The 20,846-nt window shown below is 39.5% G+C and overlaps 1 protein-coding gene across 1 annotated transcript in view; it reads left to right on the forward strand.

Moving 5' to 3' along the window:
* LOC131044178 (uncharacterized) overlaps window positions 1-20,846 on the forward strand; it is a 117,443-nt gene that overhangs the window by 17,800 nt on the left and 78,797 nt on the right. The gene's annotated exons all lie outside the window — the stretch shown is intronic.

Consider the following 20,846-nt stretch of genomic DNA (forward strand, 5'->3'; position numbering starts at 1 on the left):
CACCCTAATTCCTCATGAGGCCGACTTAGGTCAATTAGCAATAAAACAAATAAGATCCCCTTTTGGAAGGAGGCCGACTTGCTTAAAAAGACAAAATAATAGGCTTGAGCGCTTACCTTAATTTTTTTTTAATTTTAAAATTAAATACAAGGCTTCCAAGGTGAATTTTATATTTATTTTAAGGCTTGAAATTAATTAATTCAATTGCAAATGCCTTAATTCATGCGAACTTGCTTTAGCCTTGTCAAATGTCTTGAATTTGGCAAATTTAGTGAAAATTGAGGAATATTAAGGTTTGATCAAGGCTTAATGAAGCTTCTTTCCTCCTTAGGCATTGAAATATCCAAAGTGATGAAGGTCTAAATTACTTTCAAAGCTTGTTTGAACCTCACATCTAGGCTTGTTTACTTCATGAGTCAAAATTTTCACAACCTAGATTTGCAAATTCCCATGCCCTTGTCTTCACAATCTCGCAATTTACCCTTGACTCACTCTAACAAGGTTGAATGATAGGCCTTTTGATGATTTCGCCCTGGACCCTTTGGAAGGGTCAGGAGCGATTTTCTCTTTTTAGGTCACAATTTACCTTAGCTTGATCATTAACGTCCTTCAAGGCAATCTCCAGGGTATATTCATCTCAATCATTGAGTTGACTCATCAATATTTTGAAGGAAATACTGCTTTTTTGGGAATTTCGCTCTGGACCCTTTGGAAGGGTCAGGAGCGAAATTCTCTCCTGAGCTCAAAATTCTCATTTTTTGAAAATCCAAATCTTCCCAAGGCATTCTAAATGGGTTCTATCACTGTAGTTCAGGCCTAGTTTTACTTAAACTTTGGAAGAAAAGGTGGCTTTGATGTTTTTCGCCCTGGACCCTTTGGAAGGGTCAGGAGCGATTTTCCTTGCTTAGGCTTACTCCTCCACCATTTTAACTTCAATCCACCTCACAAGGTTAGGAAATAGTCTTCTTCATTCACTCCATCCAAGTTTGATTTGTTCTTGCAAGGCAAAATAGGGGATTTTAGGATTTTCACCCTGGACCCTTTGGAAGGGTCAAGAGCGAAAATCTTCCTCTGACCTAGAATCATCACTTTTGGAAGCCAACATCAACTCAAAGGTGGTCTCAAGGGCAATTTCTACCTTGGTCTAGTCTTGTCTTAGCACAAACTTAAAAGGAACACATTGGTTTTAGGATTTTCGCTCTGGACCCTTTGGAAGGATCAGGAGCGAAAATCAGGTTTTAGGGCAATTTTCCAATCTTTTTATCCTCAAATCACCTCCAAGGCATAGAACATCTTGCCTCACTCCTTTCCAAGTCATGAAAATCAAAATCTTGTCTTAATTTGCAAGGAAAAAGGAGAATTTGGAAATTTCGCTCTGGACCCTTTGGAAGGGTCAGGAGCGAAATTCTCTCTTGGCTTCAAAACTTGCATTCTTGGCCACCCAATTCCACTCTAAGGCAATCCAAATGCCTTCTCATACCCATGCCTAATGCTTAGTTTTGTCCAAAATTTGGAAGAAAGGATAGTTTTTAGGATTTTCGCTCTGGACCCTTTAGAAGGGTCAGGAGTGAAAATCTCTCTTAGGTTCAATTCCTTCATCTTTTCAACCTCAATCATCTTCAAAAGGCAAAAACACACCTCCTCACACCCATTCAAGCCATAAAAACCAAAAAGTTGTCTTGACCTTGCAAGGAAAATAGGTGTATTCAGGAATTTTGCTCTCGACCCTTTGCAAGGGTCAGGAGCGAAATTCCTAAAAACACCTATTTTCCTTGCAAGGTCAAGACAACTTTTTGGTTTTTATGGCTTGAATGGGTGTGAGGAGGTGTGTTTTTGCCTTTTGAAGATGATTGAGGTTGAAAAGATGAAGGAATTGAACCTATTTTGGCTCAATTCCTTCGCTTTTCAATAATTTCTTAGCACTTCAAGTCACTCCCAGGGGCAATTCCTTCTTGATTTTACCTTATCCCACACTTGACCTAGCAAAACTTGATAGCAAAGAGTGTTTTTTGAGAAAATTCGCTCTGGACCCTTTGGAAGGGTCAAGAGCGAAAATCTCAATCTTGACCAAAAATCTTCATTTTTTCAACTTGAAAACTCTTTGCAAGGTAGGATTTCATCTTCCATCGTGCTAGGAATAAAGTTTCATGTCCAAGAAAGGCTAAAAAATAGGTTTATAAGGAATTTCGCTCTGGACCCTTTGGAAGGGTCAAGAGCGAAATTTCCTTTCCTGGCCAGAATCCTTCATTTTCACAACTTCTAAACAAGCATAAGGATTTCAATATGCTCATTCTTCCTTTCATCATGTCTTGGACACCTCAAATTGACCAAACAAGGCCAGAAATGCCTCCTATAGAGATTTTCGCTCTGGACCCTTTGGAAGGGTCAGGAGCGAAATTCACTATTTAGGCTTATTCCACCATCATTTCAAGTTGAATTCACCTCTCAAGGAGAGAAGACACTACTCCTCTCTCATCCAAGCCATAAAAACCAAAACTTGACTTGATTTTGCAAGAAAAATAGGTGATTGAAGAATTTTCATCCTGGACCCTTTGGAAGGGTCAGGACCGAAATTCTCCCTTTTGGGCAAAATCCTTCATTTTTTCAATTCAAAACATCTTAAAGGGTGACAAGAATGTTTAATCCTCCCTCCAAGATACCCTGCACATCAAAATTTAGGCAAAGTTAGGAAGAAATAAGCTTCAAGATGATTTTCGCTCTGGACCCTTTGGAAGGGTCAGGAGCGAAATCTCCATTCTAGGCCAGATTGCTCAATTTTCATGTTTCAAACCACCTCATAAGGCAAAGTTAGGTCATTTTCCAAGCTAGGAATAAGGTTGCAAGTCTATCCAAGGCAAGAGATAGGGTTTATGATGAATTTCGCTCTGGACCCTTTGGAAGGGTCAGGAGCGAAATTCTCCTTTAGGCAACAATCTTGCTCTTCAAAATCAATTAACTCCCTCTCCAGGCAGGAACACATTAATTCACCCCCAAACATGCCCTAAAAAGCATCACTCAATCAAAAATGAGAAGAAAAAGAGGTCTACAAGGATTTTTGCCCTGGACCCTTTGGAAGGGTCAGGAGCGAAAATCTTGTTTTAAGCTTGATTCTGGACGTTTTGAACTCCAATTTTCCTTGAAAGGCAAACATAGATTTTCCTTCACACATTTCCATCGAGATCCTGCTTTTAACTAGGCAAAAATGAGAGCTTTCAAAAATTTCGCTCTGGACCCTTTGGAAGGGTCAGGAGCAAAATTGACATCTCAGGCCAGATCTTACCTTGGTTCACTTCATTCTCCATCAAACTTGATCAAATCAATTCCCTTTCTTCACTGACTCTGCTTAACTGACTAAGACCTAGAAACAAATAGGACCCCGACAAGAAAACCTTCTTTCAATCTAGACCTGACTTGAGACCTATTCACCCTGCTCTTTGATCAAACCAACTTGACTCTCCTGAAAGGCATGCTTCATTATGGCAAACTTGAGGTTTCAGGCAGACGACCAACAACTTCCCACAACTAGGCTAGACTCGGCTTGAAAGAAACCCTAAAACGAGCTTCCAAGGATTAGCCCTAATCTAGCCAGCCCAGGCAAACCACTCACTCAAAACCCTAAAAAGCAGAGAGAAAAACAAGCAAAAGGAAAGCAAAACCTAAAGCAAAAAGAGGGGGTCCCCATTCTAATGGGGCGATGTGTGAAATGGTCACAACAAGGATATGGTAAATGGAAGTGAAGCGTGGTAGGGGAGGTGGAAATGGAATGGTGAAATGGTGATGGCAATGATGAGAAATGAAAAGAGTGATCGGGTTTGGGCACCCACAGCCACAGGTAGTGCTAGGAGAATTGGAAGTGATTATGTCTTGGCTGGGCAAAGGGAGTGTTGAACCTCACTTCATTCTTAAGAGGGAGATTTGATCAGCTCCTGAGCAACTACAAACAAAAGGTTAATAGCAAAGACTTGACAACAACTAACAACTAAGCTAAGACGACTAACCTAGAAAGCGAAAAAGTGGGGGTCCCCATTTGCAATGGGGCAATGTGTGAATACCTCACAACACATATATGTTTTTACCTTTTAATTTGAATGTTGTTATAACCAATAGTTGGAAGTTGGAGGGTTTAATTTAAGACAAGTTTTCTCTTCAATTGAAATTATAAGAATTGCATTGGTTGGTCCTATGGATATGGATATCTTTTTGAGACAAGGTAAGGGCGAACTTCCCATATATTGGGAAGAGGATTAGAAGCATGACACACATCTATGACCTCAATTGCAATGTTCTTTCCTCAATAAATTCACATCTCTTTTGGTTTACCGAAAATAGAAATCTTATGATGATAGGGATACATATATAGTAATCATAGACACTCATGGAGTAGTCAAACACATCAAGTATGAACCAAACATGAAGCATACACATAAAAACACGAAGCATACACATGAATATATGCAGACACAAAGTATACACACAAAGACAAGTATTGTTAGATCCTTCTCATTGACTAGAATGCATCCATAGATTTACCCTAGCACATTTTGGAATCAACTTGTTTATGCTAAGAAACAAGAAATCAATAACATGCTAAGTGAACTCAATCTACCATTAATGGGTTTTAAGAAACAATGAGCATTAAGTGAAGAATCAAATTATGATAAACATTATGACTAGCTAATTATCCTATAACCAATATTGCTTAGTTTGGTAGGAGATTGGAAAGGATGTCGGTAAACTGCCCAACCCAACTAAGCCTGAGAGCACACAATATTCAAGTCATGGCCATTTGCATCATGTCCCACAAGAGGCAGGAATGTCCAACCAGGGCCAGATCCATCTCTTGAGGTGATCAATTCATTACTTAGCCCACAAGAGGCAGGAACGTCCAACCAGGACCAGATCCATCCCTTGGGGTGATCAATTTATTACTTAGCCCACAAGAGGCAGGAATGTCCAGCTAGGACCAGATCCATCCCTTAGGGTGATCAATTCATTACTTTAGCCCACAAGAGGCAGGAACGTCCAATTAGGACCAGATCCACCCATTGGGGTGATCAATTCATTACTTTAGCCCACAAGAGGCAGGAACGTCCAACCAGAACTAGATCCATCTCTTGGGGTAGTCAATTTGTCATTTAGCCCACAAGAGGCAGGAACGTCCAACTAGGACTAGATCCATCTCTTGGGGTAATCGATTCATCATTTAGCCCGCAAGAGGCAAGAACGTCCAACTTGGACTAGATCCATCTCTTGGGGTAGTCAATTCGTCATTTAGCCCATAAGAGGCAGGAACATCCAACTAGGACCATGCTTCTTATCTCAGTCATCTGTCATAGGACTGTCACTTCTCATTACCCTTCCATGCAGGGTTAATTCTCAAGAACCCTTGTCTTGCTCACAAATATGCCCAGGCCTACATTTTCCTTTGCATTGGGAGCATAAGTTCTTGCTTTGTAAGACATAGATGTTGTGACCTTTTTCACACATCGCCCCATTGCAAATGGGGACCCTCTCTTTTCCTGCTTTCTAGGGTTTTTGTGAGTGCCTACAAAGGCCAAAGGACGAAGATCGCAATTGATTTGGACGAATTTGGACAACTTTCTATTTTTAGAAAGTTTGCTTTTTTGCTTTTTCCTATTTTTTAGGAAGTTTCGTTTTTGGCATTTTTAGCCCAATCCCTGGTATGGCTATTTTTAGAAAGTTTTCCCTATTTTTTAGGGATGCCTGCTTTTTGCTTTTTCAGAGTGGGGACCTAGGGTTTGCACTGGTGCCATTGACCTGCTTCAACCGTGATCCAAAATTTCCAAGTTTTGACCTAAAAAGCTAGTTTCCTACATTTTAGGGGTCATGATGCTTCAGATGGTTTGCCTGAGTGTGGATTTCAAATTTCAAGTCAATCTGGTTAAAATTGGTTAAATTGTGAAATTTTCCAAAAATTTTCCTAAGTCTGGCTAATAGATGATGTTGAGTGTTCTGGCAGGTGATGAAATCTCCGCCCAAGATGTTAGCAATGGAGGTGCCTTCAAAGTCCGCCATACTTGAAGTTAAAGGCTTCAAACTCCGCCTTATGATGGGGATGATCAAAAGTCCGCCATGTTTGAGGTCATTGAAAAGTCCGCCATGGGGTGCATCAAAAGTCCGCCATGAAGGGATGTTCAAAACTCTGCCTTATGATGGGGATGATCAAAAGTCCGCCATGAAGGGATGTTCAAAACTCTGCCTTATGATGGGGATGATCAAAAGTTCGCCATGTTTGAGGTCACCTAGAAGTCCGTCCTCAAGGTGATGCCTTCAAACTCCGCCATGTGTGGAGATGTCATAAAACTCCGCCATGCCTTGAGAGGTGTCCAAAGTCCGCCTTGAGGAGACCTTCCAAAACTCCGCCCTCCTTAAGACCTTTCAAAGTCCGCTTAAGTCGAAGCCTCTTCAAACTCCGCCATGTGTTGGAAGCTTCCAAAGTCCGCCTTGGTTGATTGAGGTCACCTAGAAGTCCGCCCTCAAGGTGATGCCTTCAAACTCCGCCATGTGTGGAGATGTCATAAAACTCTGCCATGCCTTGAGAGGTGTCCAAAGTCCGCCTTGAGGTGACCTTCCAAAACAACGCCCTCCTTGATACCTCAAAAGTCCGCCTTGAAGAGAGAGCTCTAAACTCCGCCCTATGGAGAAATAGTCAAAGTCCGCCATGCATTGGAGGTAGTCAAAACTCCGCCCTATGTTGATGGCCAACACTCTAAACTCTGCCCTCTGGAGAAATAGTCAAAGTCTTCCATGCATTGGAGGTAGTCAAAACTCCGCCCTATGTTGATGGCCAACACTCAAAACCCCGCCCTGCCTAAAGGTTATCAAAAAGTCCGCCCAAACTTAATGGTGAAGGTGGTAAGGTCATCAAAAGTCTGCCATGCATAGTGAAGGGAAGAAAGTCGGCCCATGGAGAAAGTCTCAAAAGTCTGCCATGTGTTGAGGTCACTTAAAACTCTGCCCTATGAATGGGATAAAAAAAAAGTTAAGGCAAGCAAACATGAAGTTGAAGTCTTAAAACTCCGCCCTACTCTTGGAAGTCAAACGAAGTCAACAAGAAGCTAAGTGATGTCATCAAATCTTCCTAAAATTCGAACTTCTAATCAATTTAGAAAGTTGAAAAAAGAGATTTTCAAAGATCAATGAGCTGGGAAATCAAAATGGAAACTCGAAATTGAAATTAGAAAGAAGATTTTTGCAGATTGAGGTGATTTTCAGAATGAGTTCCAAATTAGAAACCTTTGGAAGATGCTAATTTATAAGCCTAGTTCGAATTTATGGACTAAATTCAATTTAGAAACTTGCACAAGTAGAAGATTTTCGAACTAAAAGAGATGACAACACAACTCGAAATTGGATGAGAAACTTTCCCAAGATTTAAGTTGAATTTAGAAACATGAGTTGGATGGTTTTTACGTGTTTCTAATTATGAAATCAACTTCATTACAAATGCATCCTTTGTTTCTTCATTCTTACACCAAGAAGTTCGAATTCCCTTAGCAAGCTGAGGAAAATGTTGAGAAGTATTTTTGCAGATTGAAGTTCATTTGGAGAAAAATCTTGATATTGCTTGCAGTTGGGTGAGCTTCTTGTCGAAGAGTCCGCAGATTTTGGAGTGGAATCAGCTGGTATAAGGCAGAGTTGTTAATTTTTCTGAGTTTTCTAAAAACTTCTAGCCTTATTCTCATTCATTCGAAGGTGAAGTTGAATTTATAATGCAGATTTATTGCATTTTCTGAGTTTTTCAGAGTCATTGAAAGTGATTTTTGGTGGATCCATTCAAAGTTTTAGCAAAGAAAAATCATTTTATTGACTAAGTAGAAGGAAAGTTTTGAAGTTATAACACTTGGTGTCGGATTGCAATCATAATTATCCTTAGGATTGAAGAGTTTACATGTGAAAATCCATTTTTTTGTGGCTAAGTATGAAAATGAAATAAAATCTCCAAACACTTAGCCATTCGCAGCCTCAATTTTCTTCAATTCGCGAACCAATTGCTAACTTAAGCTTCATGTTTACTTGCAGATTTTAAGCACGATGAAATTTCAAGTGGACAAGGATGCTCCTCCCGAGTCAAGGATGACTTCAAAATGGAAGAATGTTAGCGATACTAACCTCGGGCACATCAATTTGAGGGAGTTCAAGAAGCGGATGTTTGGTTTGGACAATCTCGTGCCTACCATGACAACGCGAAAGATGATGAAGAGTGGCATCGTGCATGCTGCTGGTTTTCTCCCTACCATGCAATGCATCGAGTTAGTAGCTGAATGTGCTAGGCATTACAACCCTGCCAGTAGGGATATTGTTGCACCCGATGGGAGAGTATTGGCAAACATCAGCGATGAGGCCATCAGGGAAGCCTTCAAAATTCCAGAGTATCATAATGCTGTGTACGTGACCAAGGATGAAGCTGATCGCATGTATCGGGACCACTTGGAGGAGTATGACGCCATCGTCAATCATTCCTGGCTAGACAAGCCAAGGAAAGGTGCCTCCAAACTACAGAGGAAGAGCTTGGTGAGAGCATACTTCAAGGAAGATATTGGAGATATGATCGTCCTGCTGAACAAAATAATGGGGAATCCTCAAGGTGCTCCATTCGAGCCCTGGATGTATTATTTTATAAATGAAATAATGAATGGAGTGAAGATGATAGACTGGGCTCGAATGATAAGTGACAACTTGGATAGCTAGCTGAAGAATCTGGAAGCGAATAGGACCTTCTTCATGAGTTCGTACCTGTTCTATTTCCTGGCTAGAACCTACAGATACAAAGGTCTCACCTGCAGAGGGGAAGTGGGAAACAAAGAAAATCAGTTTCCAGTCTATGATTGTTATCCCCAGCTTCACATGGAAGAAAAGTTCCATTTCAAATGGGTGAATGACACATTTCTCATGCACATCACATGGACGTTGCAAGGTGGACTGCATCAGAGACTCTCTCAAGAGTCTATGGACTTAATCTGTAGATTTGGATATTGGTATATCCAATACCCGAAGTTCACTTACATTAGAATTCAAGGGTTTACCGGATCTCCCTATAAGCTTCCAGTTTACCCTACCAACCGAGTTGTGCTACTCGAGTTTGTGAGGCAATTGGAGGGATAAATGGCAATTCAAAGAGATAAGTAGAAGAAGGCAAGAACCTCCTCTCTCACGATTGGGAATGGATTGGAAACATGTCCGTCATCACAAGCCGCTGCCACTGCTGAAAAGGAGCTAGCCTGGTACCCTTTTTATCAGTACAAGGCGAGAAAGAATTTTGATCCGTTCCACAAGATAAAAAGGGTCGAAGGGATGACATTTGAGCATAGAGCTGATTTAGAAGATTATTGGGCTAACACAGTTGATAGTTTCGAGATCAGGAAGAGATTTTGGTCGAGGATTCCCTTGAGCATGGTAAGGGCAACAAAGGTATTTAGAGTTGCTGATCAAGTAGAAGACAACCTTGAGTTTCAACAACCAGGTTTTGAAAAGATGAGGAATGAGCCACTAGCCTTGATTGACTGGTCAGAGGGAGAGAAATCAGATTTGGTAGACCTTATGAGGTCGGTGGTTGAGTACTCTAAGTGGTGGGCATCTGAGAGGACGAAACAATTGAAGTCCAAAGGTGTGGCCCTAACCTATGATTTAATGGGAGTAGATGACTCTCTGTCCTCCAACCCTTGTATCTCTGCAGGCAATGCTCGAAATCCAGAGAGTGTTGGGTCCTGGAAGAGGAAGGAATAAGTGGGAAGCTTTGGAAAGGCCAGAGGAAAGAAGATTGTTGGGGACAGACGGGAGTCCAATGAAGGTTATTCCATCTTGAGTGCTGCATCTGCCGTGCCTGAGCAGAATGCAGTTGAAGAGTAGGAGATAGACATATATATGGTAAATAAAGAAGTGAGAGTGCCTTGCCTTCTCCTTCAATCAAGGAAATAATGAAAGCAGTTGTCCAAAGTCCGGACATGGAGCAAGTTTTAAATGCAGCTACAGAAGTTGAAACGCCTGCATCTCTAGTAGTCTTCTTGGATGGTATAACTACTAGACCAGGAGGGACAGATGATGGGTTTGATTAGAATACCGTAGAGCAGTCAACCATTCTCGATTGGCTGAGGGAAAGGATAAGGGCTAAGGTCCCTAAGGAAGCCTATTCTGAAGAGAACACAACAACATTTCTGGAGAAGGTGAATGAGCCAGTCATAGTCAAGCCACCCAAGCCAGCCAGAAAGCTCTCTTTGATTCAGAGGGATAGTGCAGGATTCAAGACAGTTCAAATAGCTGTGCCAAGGGAGGGAAAAACTCGGGACAATATTGCCCTAGAGGATTAAAAAATCACCACTACAGAGCTGGGTAAGCCTACCCAGGACCAAGAAGTCCAGTACTTTGACGACTCTTGTAACGCCCTCAAGGCGAGTTTAGCTCAGGAGAGAGAGAAGAGAAAGAAGGTTGAGGAAGAAAACCAACAATAGAGGAAATATGTTTTCCATCTTACCAAGCCACTCAACCATGAGATACCAGTCACCCCTCCACAGCCTCTTCAACAAGAGTCAATGAAGGATTATGAGGACATGAAGGGCACATTCACACGGGCCAAGGAATGGATTTCAGATGCTTCAGCACGTGCTGATATACTTGTAAAAAATTTAGTACCAGCACATGAGTCGGCCTCTTCATTGGTCAGCCGCATTCAAAACCTAGCTGCAAATTGGGAAGATGTTGAAGAAATTCAAGATGAAATACTTCCACAATTGAAGGTTATTCGAGGCTTGTCGAAACGGAGTTTGGTGGATGCAGGTGTCATACAGGCTAGGGACAGATATGACTTTAACACCTGGTTTATGCTCTGGTCACCAAGATTGAAGTTCTGAAAAAATCCGAGACTAAGTGCTTTGAGACAGAGGAGGGTGTTAGAGAAATTTTGAGCAAGGTGTTCCATGTAGCATCAGAGATTTGGAAGAAAGAGAGTATAAGGGAGAAGCACTTGCAGGCAGAGAACCTGAGAGCCAGGATTCAGTCGAGCTTCTTCAAGGACTCGGGGATGATTGACAAGGGCGATCTTATAGGGATTGCAAATTTTCTCTTCGTTGATGAGAACTTTCTTGCCCAAGCAGTTGAGTGGGAAGGCATCCTCGCCACATGTATTGATGATGTGGACATCATCGACTTCCAGATTGGCAACTTGCCAAGTGTCACTATGGAGGAGGTCAGGTCATCGTCTCCAGATACATCGAATCTGCAAAAGGGGAAATTGGACACTCACCTTAGTGACAATAGCAGTTGTGCCACATGTCACTTTTTATTCTTTCAAGCTAATAGAGTTTTGGGAAACCCTAATTAGGGTTTGTAGATTTCAATCTGGGCCCTTGATCACTGTTTGATCTCGGCCGTTCATTTATTTTTGAAAAACTATATAAGGCTACCTCCTCTCATTTGGAGAGTGTGAGGTTTTTGACATATTGTGGCGTGAAGGTCATTTTCGAATAATATATTGCATGTGCGCTTTCTCTTAAGGCTTTGCAATCTCTATTGTTTGAATGATTAGCATGGTTTCAATTTCCTCAACACTTAGTTAAAGTTAATTTAGATTTGCTTTCATGTTATTAGAATTGAATGAAGGATTTGATAAGTGTTAATTGACAGTGTATCTCCGCTCATACTTTTGGTGAATGGATGATTTCCATCTCACTGTGCAAAGTTAGTACCTCTCTAAGGACTTAGGGCGAAATTTTACATTTAGCTCCCGTACCTTGCCAAGGGTCAAGAGCGAACTTGATTCATGTACCCTCCTAAGGTCAAAGAGTGAACTTGATTCATGTCCTCATCAGGGTCCTAGAGCGAGACTTTGTTTTAGTTCCTGTCCTTCCAAAGGTCACAAAGTGAATTTCCTATATAGGTGTTCTTAGGGGGGCCGAATTGATGATGCTTTCATATGAAGAAATTGGAAGGCTTAGGACTCAAATCGATGAGGAAGTACTGAGTTTCAAGTCATGTCCTTGTAAAGATCCTAAGATCTTGTCATATAGGTCCTGTCCTTGGAAAGGACATTGAGCGAATTTCTCATATCTTGACCTTGTCCTCTCAAAGGACGGTGAGCGAATTTTTGCCTATCTTGATCTTGTCCTTCTAAAGGACGGTGAGCGAATTTTGCCTATTTTGATCTTGTCCTCACCAAGTACATAGAGCGAAATCCTCATCAAGGACATGGAGTGAGCTTCTTCACTTAATCATGAATCTTGCATCAACTTGGAATGAATGCATCTTTTGGACCTTGTCCTTAGAGAAGTCTTGGAGCGATCTTGTTTAGGGCTTGTCCTCATCAAGGACTTAGAGGGAATTATGTTTTGAAGCTTGTCCTTACCAAGGTCATTGAGCTAATTCACCTTTTGAAGCTTGTCCTTAGGGAGGTCTTAGAGTGAAAACTACATCATAGATCTTGTCCTTACAAAGGACATTGGGCGAAATTGTTTACAGTCTTATCCTTGCTGATAGTTGAGCGAACTAGAATGTGTTTTAATCTGAGCTTTGTTAGAATGAACTGCTTACTTGCTGATGGTAGAGCGAACTTGAATATGAGTCTAAGAGTGAACTTTATTTAGAATCATGCCCTGTCCTTAGGCCGGTCACAGAGCGAACTTGAACTTGTCCTAAGGGAGGTCAGAGAGCGAAATTTACAATATAGGTCCTATTCTCATCAAGGACATAGAGCGAACTGTCATGTAAGTCTTGTCCTTAGGCCGGTCATAGAGCGAACATGATCAATTATAGGTCTTGTCCTTAGAGAGGACAGAGAGCGAACTACCTTAGGAGGCTTGTTCTTAGAGAGGACATAGAGCGAACTGCTATATAGATCCTGTCCCTGCCAAGGACAATAAGCGAACTGCTATATAGGTCCTGTCCTTGCCAAGGATAGAGAGCGAACCTCACTTTGACCTTGTCCTTCTCAAGGACACAGAGCGAATTAATGATATAGGGCCTGCCCTTGCTAAGGACATAGAGCGAAGCACTTGCCTTGACTGCCCAAAGGACATGAAGTGAATTGATTTGAAGAACATGTACCTTCCAAGGGTCCGAGGGCGAATGTCCTCCTAAGGGTCCTAGAGCGAATTCTAGCATTTTAGCAAGAGGTGAAGTCGGCCAGCATGAGGAAGACAATTTACTATTGCCAAAGCAAGTTGACCTCACCCCAAAATGACACATCTCCTCATTAAGACACCTATATAAGGAGACTTGAAGCAATCATTTAGTCACCAATTCAAAGCAATCCTTTCTCCTAGAGTGAACTTGATCAGTAGATCAGCAGTCCCCATCAACTCCACTAGCTATTTCAATCAGCAGGGCAAGGAGTCCAATCAATATCAACAACAAATCTGATTCAGGAAACATATCATCAGCGAATTTGATTACATCCACAGTGAGTTCAGTAAGCATCAACATCAAATCTGATCCACAAGCAGCAACTCCAATCATTGGTGACAGCAAAAGTCACAAAAGAAGCAAATTCATCAAGAGGACAACAAATTTGCTTCAACCAAGGAGTGACCCCTTCTATAGATGCTCTTGTTAAACCTGCAAATCACATGAAATTACATAATTACATCAAACTAGGAGGTTATAATATAAGGGATATCATATGTATTTGATGCTTGCTTATTTGTTTTGCAAGATGAAGAAACAAATCAAGGAGATCATATTGGAGGAGGATTGAAACAAGCCGCTCCAGGATCAAATTTCAACATCAAGGTTGAAATACAAGGAAGATACACTTGAGGGAACTTCATAAGACAAACATTAGAAGGTGATTATACAAGAAGTACTCACTTAGACAAAGACATGAACCACAACACCAACTCTCACAGCACCGAGGAGTCATAGAGAAGGAATGCCAAAGGAGAAAGGTAGTTGTGACATCAAGAGTTCATTCTAAGGTGCATCAATACTTCAAAACCAGGATCTATACCTTGCACTTCCATCATTGAAAACCTCAGGAGTATAGTTTCAGAAGAGATAATGTTGAGTATCAAGAAATATTCCTTCATGATGATCTATCAAGACTACGAAATGCAAGTTAAAGGTGGCATCCTAGTCATCATCCCAGTCACCACCATTCACCAATCAGGGAAGGTCTACCTCAGCAAGTCTTGATTCAATGTACTAGACTCACCCATGGATGCACAAACTCCGAGGCACCTACCCTTGATATCTATTGGTCCACGCTCATTGAATGTAATTTTCTCATTGGCTAAGGAGAGTTTGTTGTAACAAACCCTAATTAGGGTTTTCATTGTACAATCTTGGCCATTGATGGAGAATCAATCTTGGCTCTTCATTGTAAATGAGCTCTCTATATAAAGCTCAAGCTCTTCATTTGTAAAGGTTAATAGCGAATAGTTAGTAGCAAGAGGAGAATAGAATAGCAATTAGAATAGAATTTAGATTAGGAGAAGGCAGAAATTGTTGCCTAAGTTGTAAACGAACTCCATTTTCATTGAAGTTATGGTGAAGTGTGTTGTTTCTTTACAATGTGCATGGTTTCTTGTTGGATCTTCATGTTAGATGATAAATTAATTAGATTGAATGGAGGAATTTGTTGAATGCATTCATGTGGAATCCGTTTAGTCCATACCACTAGCCTCTTGCTGATTGTAAGTGCGCCTTGCGTGGTCAACTGGAGTGATATGAGCCTAACTTCGAATTGTTATACGTCCATTTCTTATGCATTAACTTGGATGGTGATCAATGTTCGATGGTAATGATTTGAATATCTTTGAAACGTCCTTAGAAGATTGCATTGAGCTTGTGTCAAATTTTTTAGTTTGATGGTGAGACCTGACCCAGTAGGATTCCAGCTAATCATTCAACTATCTTCTTACATTCTAGGCTTTAGAATAGACTCTCTTAAACCCTTCATCTTTTGCCTTTTTTTCAATTCAAGCTAGTTTAGGATCAAAAGCATCATCATATAGCAACATCAGATGATCGAGTTCCAACAAATCAAGCATTTAGGCATTCAAATGTAAGTCCCCTTGTGATTCCAACATAATCACATCAACCAACAGAGCTTATCCACACATATTGACCCTACATTCATGAACCTTGGAGTCTTCTCAAGTGATCCTTAAGCTAATCTTCAGTATTTGAGAGATTTTGTTCAAGAGAGGATAAGATACTTTTTGGTATTTTATTCTGTGTTCGCATGTGCCTAAAAAACACATCAACAAGAGTCAAACAAGGGACAACACATATAAGAGCTTTCAAATATTGCCATAAAGCCCGATCTTATCAAAAAAGTTAATAAGCACCTTTTACAAAGGTCTACGATTAAGAAACCTAAATGTTCCATGATGTTTTTGAGACAAGGATAAAGGTGGTATTCCACTGCAAGCAAGATTGTTTTAAGATTAATTTGTGTAGAAACAACTTATGTTGACACTAACAACTTTGATCTTGTAACAACCAAGAAGTGTGCTTCAGGATGACATTCCAAGAGTCAGGTAACCAATATGTAATCCAATTGGTATTGCTAACAATGTGATTAGTTACTAGATGGTGACGACATTGCAGCCTGTTCCACTGTTTGTCAACTAATTCTACAACTATTGTCATAAACAATATATAAGTTACACTTTCTTCAACACAGTCAATTATGTAAGAAGATTGGCATTCAAACTCTAATATAGCAAAAGAGTGGTATTACTAATGCAAATTCAATCAAGAACCCGGTATTAGCAAAAAGAGTGGTTTAGCATTTGGGGCTTGATAAAAAGATAGAAATGTAAAAATCCCAAAATCCCAATTCATAGCTCGACAAGCTTACAAAATTTGTTGTCATAAAAATCGTCTATTATAGGGGAATATTGGGCATTACTAAACTCTTGTAGCACAAGGCTCGTAGTGCAAACAAGAACTCCTCATATCAAGACATCTCAGTCTCTAAGCCAGATAGTAATTCAGTCATGTCCCAGATATCAACATGAAATTAGATCAAACATCTTTCAGGTTCTCTAAATGACACAGCCTTTATACATCTTTGAGAAAGTTATCTCACCAATTGTCGTAAGATCTCTGACTTAAACATAATCATCCCACCACTTATGGAGCAAGAAACCTAGACATCCATCCCTGTGCACCAATTACATGAACAGTGCATGATGGAGTGGTAAATGTCATTTAGGGTATCATATGTTCCACTGGCACCAACATAATCCCTACATGATACACTTGTTCTGGAAGCTCGCCGATTTTCTAACTCTAAACTGTACTTATCCACATACTGAAACATACAAAGATCATGTTCAAAATTAAAACAAAATTTTTAGTCTAATAAAGTACAAACCTAGATTGTACGCAGTAATCTGTCGCTATGACAAGTTACTTTATGAATATTAAACAGTCAAACTTACAACATTACACCTCATATCAATCAATTGTATTAAGGTACAACTATTACATGAACAATTACGATTCAGTAAACATGTTCCTAACATCATGAGATTTCTATTATTGTTTGATCTAGAATATGAGAATAACAAGAGTGAACCAAAAAGATATTTATTTAGAAAAGAACATTGCATTTAAGGCCATAGATGTGTGTCATGCTTCTAATCCTCATCTTAATATTTTGTAAGCTCGCCCTTAAGGAGATATTGTGCAAGATGTTAGGTCAACCAAATCAAACTATAAAGGATAACCTTGTTCCTTCCCTTTGAAGATGAGAGAAAATTTGTCTTAGGACTACAACCCTCACAAAAAAAAAAGATTCTAATCCTTGGTTATGTTGTTAGTCACATATAATTTGAGATAATATCAGAGTAGCACGGCGGAAGTGGATTGAGGAATAGATCTTCATAAAAAGCAAAGATTAAGACCAAGACATTCTCCATTGAAGTCATCTTGAACCCACTTTCCATGATCATTCTACTGTTAAATTGCTTGAGGACAAGCAATCTCAGGAAGGGAGGACTGTCATGTCCCCGCCTTATTGCTAATAAATAACAGTAGATTGATAGGTCGATTTCTGCTATAAACAACTAATCGCTGGGCCGACTTCCATTATAAATGATTATTAAACAATTATTTAAATTAAAGATATAAATAAAAGACTAAAGATGGCCACCTCAGGATGACGATTTGTTAGGAGGCAGCATGATTAATACAGCTGACCCATAATTAAGGGCGATAAACCAAGATAAAAGGGCAGCAGGTGTAATAAAAAAGATATCACCTTTGGACAAATGGTGACCGCAGCAAAGTGGGTGACTTTTCATCTATTACGTGGGGGATTTAAAAGCAAGATGAATTCATTTGCCAAAAAAGGGGAGAAAGGAAAATCATCAGCATTGAATAAAGATATACATCGATCATCAATCATTGGAAATTATAACTTCAGAAAAGAAGAAATCAAACCGTCAATATTGACTAAGGCAGAAAACATAACTTCAAAGCTCAGCAGGAATAAAAAATTCCCCAGAAGCAGATCCGTTTATCCAGCATCAAATAACAGCAGAATTCCTCCACTTCGGAGCAGACCAATGGGTATAATAATATCACTGTGGTAAGAAGAAATAGATACGTTGCTTATCTATATACTTATATCAACTATATGTAGGTACAAATTTATGATATATATAATTATATCACTTGTATGCAGATTTGATTGCCTGATCTAAGCATCTATGCATTTAATGATATGATTATAATTATCCATCATGTTGGGTAAGGAAGGAAGAAATTTGCAATTAGGGAGAACAACTTAGGGCACTTTGCTGCAGTGATCAGTAGGGAGAGAACAGCTATTAGGCATCCTATTGCATTGTGAAAGGGAGAGAATGGCTAGGGGCACCCTATTGCCATTTCCCTTCCAATCCCTACATTGAGGGACTGTTAATGAACATAAGGATCTCTAGCCATGGAGGTGTGGAGGAAGATTACATGAAGGGAGATAACAGCTATTTTAGGGCACCCTGCCATGCCTCCTTAATCTTCTATGACTGAGATTCGCATACTTGTGTAATGATGAATGTATAATTATATTATCTAACCACACACACACACACAGATATATATATATATATATGTCCCAGGATCACATTATTAAAGAGATATTTATTTGGTAAGATGTAATCCTAACCCTAATTTGTTGTAATTGTGATTTTTAGGGCAAATTAGGAAGGGGACATTACAAAATTCCCAAGGCATTCTTCTTGACATTTTATCAACACTTCAGTACAACATTGACCAACCTATGACTAGTTCTTGACAATAATGACTCATAGGTTTCTTACAGACTTTGTTTCTCTTTGCCTAAAGAGTACTTAGGTTCTACACATGAAATATTCCTCTCGTGTTTGGTCAAATTCAATTTGTTATTGCACACATAATTATAAATAGTTACATAACAAATCTAATATATTTATAATCTATCAAAATATCACATTCATCCAATATTACATCACGAGAGATTCATAATACTTTATTGCTTCAAAATAAGGAATGTAAAGTGTAAATGTTTACGGATAAACATATGAGCATACATAAGTAGCAACGCATAACATATTAACTTACAAATGGGCCTCACATACAACACTAGTCAATTTTATGTTGCCGCATTGGCTCTTATGACAATATTCACCAGCCTTATTGAGTCTTATTGCAATTTGTTAAAAATATTTACTTGCCTAGCCACTTTTCTAATTTTGAGAACTTTTTTTGATGATTTTATTGGGCAATGTTGTGATCTTGCTAGTAATGCAAATTCAAAATTTGTTTTGAGGTGTCCTTATGGCTACCCTTCGATCTCACAAGATTGTATGGGTGATTAAACACTACAACCTTTGAGTAAAGTAGAAAAGTGGTGCTGAATATTGATTTCACTGTTGAAATCATTTTGTTATTGGGAAAATGGGTTACCCATGGAACTGGACTAGGTAATCATCAATTATGCTTTTTGTGCCCTTTTTCATTATTTAAAAGTTTAAAACTCATTGATCCGCCTTAGTCTTGCAATTGTGGGTCACACCTGCCTTGTTCAGGGCTAATAGCTTTTAAGGTTTCCCATTTGGAATAAAGGTCTTTGTCTTCCTGCCTTGTAGTAGATGTTCAAGCTAGTTACTATTAACTGTTTCTTTTGCTTTAGGAATTTGTTTCATCAGATCATTCGCTCGTAGTTGCAGTCTGAGTGTGTTGTGATTTATTTATTACCTTGGTTCTCTTTTCCCTCTCTTTACTGTTTTCTTTTGCTTTAGGTGTTTGCTTACTTTTTCCTCCATTCATTTTTTTTTTGTATAACATATTAATAACTAGCTTCTGGCTTCTGTTTGCCTTTCTTGTGTCATGTGAATGTTGCAACCAACTTTCTTGTAACTCTTAACAGATATGAACCAAGCATACATTTGGGACAAACACTGATACACATTGATTGGAAATTTGTTGTACTCCAGGGCTCACCATCATTGTTATATTTTGATTGTGTGATTGAGCAATCAGTAATTCTATGGGCATGCTTGCATCTACTGTGACACCTAGGCAACCATCCAGGGTGCTTGTCAGTTCCCTATGAAAGTTGTTTGGATACAGGACATATCCATGTCAATTTCACATGACATCCATAAGTGATGATACACCTCTCCTTTGGAGTACTTAAAGTGCCATCGAATGTAACAATTTGTTTTTGGTATACCACTAATCATCAATAATTTTACCAAGTATTTTTAGTTTGGATGAAACGAATCTTCACCAATTTTAATAGAGAAGGAACAATCAGAATTGTGAGCATATTCATTCTACAAGTAGATGCTTGTTTACAATCTCTATACAACATCGCTTGGTGTCGAGGACTGCCAAAGAAAGCATCAGTGGGGTCAAAGATTGGTCAGAGCCCCTTGATGGGTGTGTCCTTGTAGGTTTTCAGTGCTCCTAGCATGGACAATCACCTACTGAAGATCTTGCAGCTGCTTCTTGACAAGGAGCGCCATGATGTTTGTGTCAGAGGTTAGGGTGCTGGGTTGAAGTAGTTGAGCATTATGTGGAGGCTCAGTGTGCTCTTGATGCTCACAAGCGGCTTTACATTCAGCACTCCCAATCACACTGTTGTCAAGCTGTCATGTGTCAACCAACAGAAATTTAATGGTTTGCCTACTGTTGAACTGGCTATACTTTGGGAACTTGTCCAGCTATTGCATTATGTTGAATTCACGGGCCAAACAGAGGAAGCTTAGCAACAACATGTCTATGATCCTGATTGATCTCATTTTTACAGGAAGAATGGCAGAAACTGGTTCAGAAGCTGATTAAATGCTAGTGTGAATGTAGGGAGCTCTTTCTCTTTCAGAGTTGCAATAGATCTCTGGTCTAAAGTTGGACATCCTCCAAAAAACTAAAAATTGAGTGATTGGCTCCATGACCAAGACGCCCCTCTTTAATCCAAAGGATCAAGTTATTTTATCTTGAAGATATTTAACATTTAATTTATACATTTGCATATAGAGGAGTTGTTGAGTTTTTTGTAGTAAAGCCAACTTCCTAATAGCATGTTTATTCAAAAGATTTGACATCTATAATTTGATTTTCAAGATATTTTCCAAAGTAGATAGCTTGATAATAATAATGGATAAAGGTGTAAAAGACAAAGTTATAAAGTCAAAAGTAAAGTTTCATTTTATCCTTAGTATGTTCCTGAAGTAAAAAGAAGGTTTAATAGTGTGGAAAAGCCTGGTTTGTCTTGTATCTCTGCATGATGTTGATTGTGTCAATGTCTGTCTTGAAAATCCATCCTAAAATTGTACTTTGTGCTTCATGAGCAAGTGTATACTAAACCAGTTAAAACCAATCACAATCTCAAGAATTACAAA

The sequence above is a fragment of the Cryptomeria japonica genome, chromosome 6, assembly GCF_030272615.1.
Source record: "Cryptomeria japonica chromosome 6, Sugi_1.0, whole genome shotgun sequence".
NCBI classification, from domain to species: domain Eukaryota; kingdom Viridiplantae; phylum Streptophyta; class Pinopsida; order Cupressales; family Cupressaceae; genus Cryptomeria; species Cryptomeria japonica.